Below are 7,094 nucleotides of genomic sequence, written 5' to 3' on the forward strand. Positions count from 1 at the left end.
TGTACCCGTAGTTTCTGCATAAATTGCAATGATCAACACTCAGCGTTAAACAAACAATGCCCACGTTTTGTACAGATGCGCGAAATATTAAAAATCAAAAAAGAAAATTACTGTAGCATGGGCGAAGCGCGACGCACACACCGGGAAAGAAATCCATCTGTAGCCCATGGAATTGGCGAAAGTAATACCTATGCTGCTGTTGCCTCGCAAATCGAGCCTAGTAAGACTTTAACTGCAACTGCTTCCAATGAAAAACCTGTTCCACCATTAACCAAAAATTATATTGCGAAACCAGTTACATCACTTGCCAAAGATAATATTGAAAAAACCAAAGCAACTGCAAATAATGAAAAAATTAAAACAACAACACATATGCTAAAATCTAATATACCAAATTCTCCAGAATCTCCAGCTCTCAACTTTACTCAACAAATCACAAGTGGTAATGAACCCATTCTTTCATCCATTAATCAACCTTCAATTTCAAATTATTCACGTGCGCCAACCCGTTGCGCTTCAAATGTAGCAAATCACCTAAATACAGATTATTCTGCTGGTAAGAATAAATCATTCACGAAAAATTCCTATAGCGACCTTCTCGACGGAGACGCTGACATGTCAACTTAACCCTCCCTCCACTCTGCTTACATGTCATTACAATTAAATAAAGTTTTTAAAATTCTACAATGGAACATTAAGGGACTTATTAATAATTTTGATGAACTCCGTACACTCATAAGTGATTTTAATCCAACCTTTTTATCGCTTCAAGAAACCCATTGTAGAAGCTCTTTTAATCCTATTCCACCCAAATCATATATTGGATACTTCACGAATGCTGATCAAAACTCATATTCCAAACAAGGAGTAGGTGTTTTTATAAAATCAAGTATACCTCACATACGCATAAATTTAAGCTCAAATATACAAGCCGTAGCGATACAAATAATGTTAAATATAAAATTTACAGTGCTTTCGCTCTATTCTCCACCTTCGCAATCGTTTTCTCAGCAAGAACTCTACAGTTTATTCTCCGTACTTTCCCCCCCATTAATTATATGCGGCGATTTCAACAGCTGGAATATCATCTGGGGCTCAACAGTGAACAACACTCGCGGTACTGTTTTAGAAAAGGCCTTTTTTCAAAGCAACCTTTGCGTTTTAAATGATGGAAAACCAACGCACTTCTCAACTCATCATACTTTTTCACATATTGATTTAACATGCTGCTCTCCATCACTTCTTCCTTTGGTGTCCTGGTCTATTTCTGATGATCTACATAATAGTGATCACTTTCCAATCATAATCGATCTTAAACTTTCAACGTCCTCTGCTACTCCAGCAAAACAGGCCAAATTCCTCCAAGATAAAGCGGATTGGATCAATTACTCCAAACAAGTGGAGTCATTTTTGAATTCAAAGCCATTTAACGGAAACTGCAACCATGATGCTGCTATTATGTCTAAAGCGATTCGCACGGCTGCTCATCTTTCTATTCCTCAATCCAACACCTCTTTAGAACGAGCTAGGGTTCCTTGGTGGAACAACACGCTTTCGTTTTTGAGGAAAAATAAAATGGATCTATGGCACCGCTTTAAGAGATGTCCTGATCAAAATCACTTGTTATTATACAAAAAGGCCAATGCTCTATTCAGAAAGGAATTACGGAAATCGAAGGCACTTAGTTTCGAACTTTTCTCGAGACGAATTCACAGAAATACATCAATGAAAGTTGTCTGGAACAAAATCAACAGACTTAATGGGACTTCAAACCTGAACGAAATTTCTGCCATCTGCACTCCCAATGGAACTTTAACTGACGCAGATGAGATTTCTAATTACTTTGGAAAAGTGTGGTGCGAATACTCCTCTGACAGCAACTTCTCCAGTGCTTTCATTGATAATAAAAGGACTCCAATATCTCCTCCAAATAATATCGATAGATGTGCCATGTTCCTGGAAAATTGCGTATCTACCTCAGAACTTGGAAGTTGTCTCTCCAATTTGAAGGGGAAGACACCTGGTCTAGACCGCATCTCATACCAAATGATCAGTGCTATGTCTAAGTCTAGTAAAAATAAATTACTGGACCTATATAATACGGTATTTATGACTGGCCATATACCCTACATGTGGAAACTGGCAACAGTTGTTCCAATTCCAAAGTCAAAAAATGTCTCCATCGCATCAGATTATCGCCCAATTTCTCTTTTACCTTGCCTCTCTAAGGTATTAGAGAAGATTATGGCATCTAGATTATCTTGGTTTCTTGAATCCAAGAACCTGATAACAAAGCAACAAGTTGGTTTCAAGCGGGGTAGAGGGTGCATCGACGCTCTGTTACATATTGATTATTTCACAAGCAAAGCAATTTCCGAACGAAATCACGTAACAATTCTCTCAATTGATTTCGAAAAAGCATTTGATAGAGTTGGTCTTCATGTTATCTTAAGACTCTTGAAATCATGGAATGTTGGACCCAAATTCTTCAACTACATCAAATCATTCATGTCGCATCGGCGGTTCAAAGTTAGAATCAACAATCATCTTTCTGATTCCTTTCCGCTAAAGAATGGCATTCCGCAAGGATCTCCTCTCTCTGTCACGCTTTTCCAGATCGCTTTCAACGAAATTAGCAAAATTCTTTGCCGTGTACCAAGAGTGGAACATTGTCTCTACGCGGACGATGTATACATTTTTACAAAAGAAAAAGACAACACGAAAGCAATCAACATCCTCGAATCTATTGCATGTGAGATCTCCACATGGGCAAACTCGTCAGGAGCTATAATCTCTATACAAAAATCAAAAAAAATGCACATTTGTCGAAAACAAATGTGCGATGCAGGAAACCTACTGATGCATATTAACGACTTACCAGTACTAAATGTGCAGACGCTCCATGTTCTCGGGCTCACGTTTTCAAACAATTATCGTTGGAAAGCACACTGCCTTCGGTTAAAAAACTCCCTTTTAACAAGGGTAAATTTCATACAGTACGTTGCTTGGAGAAGCCATGCGCATATTAACACTATCGCTTATCTTACCAAAATGCTTGTGTTAAGCAAGATTGACTAAGCTTTGATAATTTATGGCAATAGCTGCAAATATAATATCAACATCCTTAAACCGGTCTATCACCAAGCCGTTAGAGCAAGTTGTTATGCTTTTCGGACGACGCCCATAAATAATATTATAATTGAAACTGGTCTCCCAACCTTAGAAAATAGACTGTATGAGTTAAAAGCTAAAATAGTCCCTAAGCTTCTTAATTCAAACAAATCCATTCTCGGTGATGACATAAGAAAGATTATTATTGCGAAGAAAATTCCAAAGTCACCATCTGCAATTGACCATTGTTTGTGCATCGCAAAGGAATTGAACATTCCCTTAAAAATTTCCCGCTCTTTTGGTGTTAAACCTCCCTGGATTTTGAAAGACTGCTCTTTTGACATCTCACTGTCTATGCACAAGAAAGAAGATACTCCAAATTACGTCTTCAGGAATCTAATAGCTGAAAAAACCCAAGTATTGGACAGTACTGGTTGGAATCTTTTGTACACAGACGGCTCAAAATCTCCTGGTCTGCCTCCTGCTTGTGCGGTGGTAGATGCTACAGGACGGGTTCTTCTCAACCACATATTTCACTAAAGTACTTCAACTTTCACAACGGAAGCCAGAGCTATCCTTCAGGCTGCCAACCTTGCCCATAAAAACAAACTCAAAACCGCTATTGTTACCGACAGTTTGTCTGTATTACAAGCTGTTCGGAATCCTTCGACTTCGAGATGGAGCACCATCAACAAATTAAGGAATATAATTACTACACCCGACGAAAAAATTAAAATGTTATGGGTACCAAGTCACATCGGTTTACTGGGAAATGAGCAGGCGGATTTAGCGGCAAAGTATGCTGCTTCTCCTCCTCTAATTATGGATGATGTCATGGAAAAGTTGGATCTTCAAAGTTACATTGGAAGAAAAGTTAAAGAGAAAATTACAGAAGGAAATTTACAACACCATCATCAACACTACTCTTTTATTAACCCTCAATTAACTCCACCTTTATATCCAACAAACGTTGAGAAAACCAAGATCCAAACATTCTCGAGAATTCGCCTTGGTCATACAATTGCAACTCACCAATGGATCCTAAAGAAGTCTTCTTCCCCAATCTGCTGTTGTGGACAAACTCTTACTATAAAGCACATTCTCTGCGACTGCCTCAACTTTTCCTTGGCTAGAAGTATTGCATTTGGAACGATTAACCCTTTGAACATTCCACAATCAGCTACAGAACAGAATATCAATTCAATATATTACTTTTTTAATACTATTAAGTTCACTATCTAATATCCATTTATTTAAATTAGAGCCGATAGCCTGTGTTGCTAGTGCTCAATGTCTTTTTTTTTGTCTAAGAATTCATTTCATTAGTCTAAAATTAAAATAATAATAATAATAATAATAAAATTGTATTTCACTTTTGTTTAAAGGTTCACCACTAAAGTTGGATGATGAAGTGAGATGATGGATAGCGAGGACGAGGAAAGTATAGTGAATTTTATCATATAATATTCGTGTTCATAGCTGTCTTTACACTTTGGAGAATATCGTCTTCAACGCAAATAGATGGTTTTCATACATAGGCATATCTGATTAAATATATGATTTTCGTAACAATATGTTTTTAATAGAAAAACTTTTGAAATTTTAGTTGGCCTTGACTGCTTGCTTTCAAGTAATATGTTAATAGTCCTTGCGAAGTCAAGTGAAATCAAGTGAATTTCGCTGTAACAAAGAACTTACTATCCTAGCGCAGAGACATCCCTTTTTGGGGTTGACAGGTGCAACTGTAGCATGCCAAACGTTTTTTCCCATCAGCTATGAACTGTTTTCTTGTTTTGTCCAACAATACTTTTTTTTCGAGAGACATATCCAATGTACCCCTTTTTCCTCTTAGGATTTTCCCGAAGTATTCTACTACAAAGGGCCTAAGAGCACTTTCACTTTGTCGCGTCATTTAATCTCTTTCGCCCGTTTTGGCGTAAATTAAAAGTTAAATTTCACATTAAATTCTAATATAAAAAAAATAAATTTGGCGATAGTCTCTGCAGTCTTTGTTCTGCCCTTCAACATTTGACCGTAAAATAAAATTTTGACATTTATATGACTTGAAACGATTCTGTTTATTTATTTTTCTTCAAATTTTCATTCGGCAACAGGAGAAAACGATAATGGAATAACCTGAAATCGAAGTAATTTTTGTGTGCATGTATGTTTGCTTGCATGTATGATACGTTGGAAAAGGTCAAAAGGCATGTAAATGTTAAAATAACAATTCCCTACGCTGCCGTAAATGCTCCCTATCTCACCTTTAATGCCCAGACTCCGATTATCATATATGCGGCAGTTGTTCTGGCGTTTTTGCAACTTGTTGAATGTTTTGCTTTAACACTTTTACATAAATATGCATTTATGTTTATGCTGCTTAAGTTCAAAAGTTATACTCTGTAGCGAATGTCAAAACACCTACGCACATATAAACAGCGCACAAGATGCTAAAAATTTAATGATAATTTTATAATGATAAAAATGGAGATCAAGTGAGTGTCGATCAGATGGTTATGGAAGTTGAAACTGATAAACGATTAACATGGGTAGCAATTTGCTGGCTGGATGGCAGGCGATGTGGGAGCCATCGACAGCGGTACCATGGTTGAGTTGGAATCAAATTTAGGTAAACGTAGGAAAATTTGAATTTGCACTTTTAATATTCATTGGGATTTTTCTCCCATTGAATTTGGTAGCGACGAATATGAATCATTTCATTACATGCTGCTAAAGTTAATTGAAGCGTAAGTTTTTTCTTAACAAGTTGCCCGCCTATTCCGAATTATTAGTTGTACAAACAGAGCCAAACAATTGAGATCGTTCAATTCGCGTAAAAGTTCACCGGCTCGTACCTCCAAGAAAACGAATAAAATTCCATCGCTAATTAGATCCATCACGTTTAAAACCACCACCAGCCACTATGAGCGGACGCCTGACATCTTGTCATTTGCAACCGTTTAACGACTTGACGCCAGGGCAACATTCAAAAGTTAATTTAACTTTGGGCGTACAAGGACGCGACAGTTTGGACAGTTGTGAAATAGTTACCAACCCTTTACACTTGCAAACTCCCGCAGAACGCGACAAGACATCATTATAAGGAATCGCATAAAAACGCCAACTTTGGATGACATACCAGTTAGAGAAGAAGAAGACGATACAACCATCGAAGCCGACGACGAAGAGATTATTACTGTTTCTTCTGTACAGTTTAATGGCATGAATCCTTCCAGTAGAATTTGAAGTAAATACAAAAACTGTAATTGAAAGAAAGAATAAGTTTTTCATTTTCCAAAAGACAAGTTGGTTTTTTTGGGGGACGAAAATAGTGACATTTTAAAAGCAAAATAGCAAAAGCAGCATAGCAAAATATGCGACAATTTTAAAGATGAAACATAAAATATATGGCTTTTTACTGATGAATGAAAATTTATGGATTTTCTAAACTACCAATTTCTAAAGTAAGGGGAAAAGCAAGCAAACACGCATGGCGCGTTATCTGTGTCATGCAGCTGGCGACTGGCGAAAACATTACAAACAATTTTCAGAAAATTTAACAGAAAATCGGATTATATATTATATAGTACGACTATTAAGATCATCATTATTCACAATCTTTCAATCAAGAAATTAAACGAAATTCATACACAATGTAGTGAGATTTCATTTTCGCCATTCATACTTATAGGAAAGCAACTCTGTGCTCTTTTCATATATGCTCCTTTTCTTATATACCCTGAAAAGAAAAAAAGATAATGGCTTTCTGCGAAACAAAGAAAATTTTACATGGCCGTCGCGATCATTTCGAAAGTGTTAAAGTGTTTGGAAAAGTTCAATAAATAAATAATAAATAGTTCAAATAGATCAAAGTCATTATTTAATTTTGACTCAACAGTTTATTATTTGGACATATAAGCCACAAATCTATTGGCATAGTCCATCTCTGTTTCAACATATCAAAAAAAAAACAAAAAAAATAT

General features: G+C 36.5%; 1 pseudogene; it reads left to right on the forward strand.

Moving 5' to 3' along the window:
- The first annotated feature begins 5,679 nt into the window (after nucleotides 1-5,679).
- Nucleotides 5,680-6,357, forward strand: LOC119640733 (annotated as a pseudogene).
- Nucleotides 6,358-7,094: the final 737 nt, after the last annotated feature.

Source organism: Glossina fuscipes, unplaced genomic scaffold (genome assembly GCF_014805625.2).
Source record: "Glossina fuscipes isolate IAEA_lab_2018 unplaced genomic scaffold, Yale_Gfus_2 127, whole genome shotgun sequence".
Taxonomy (NCBI): Eukaryota; Metazoa; Arthropoda; class Insecta; order Diptera; family Glossinidae; genus Glossina; species Glossina fuscipes.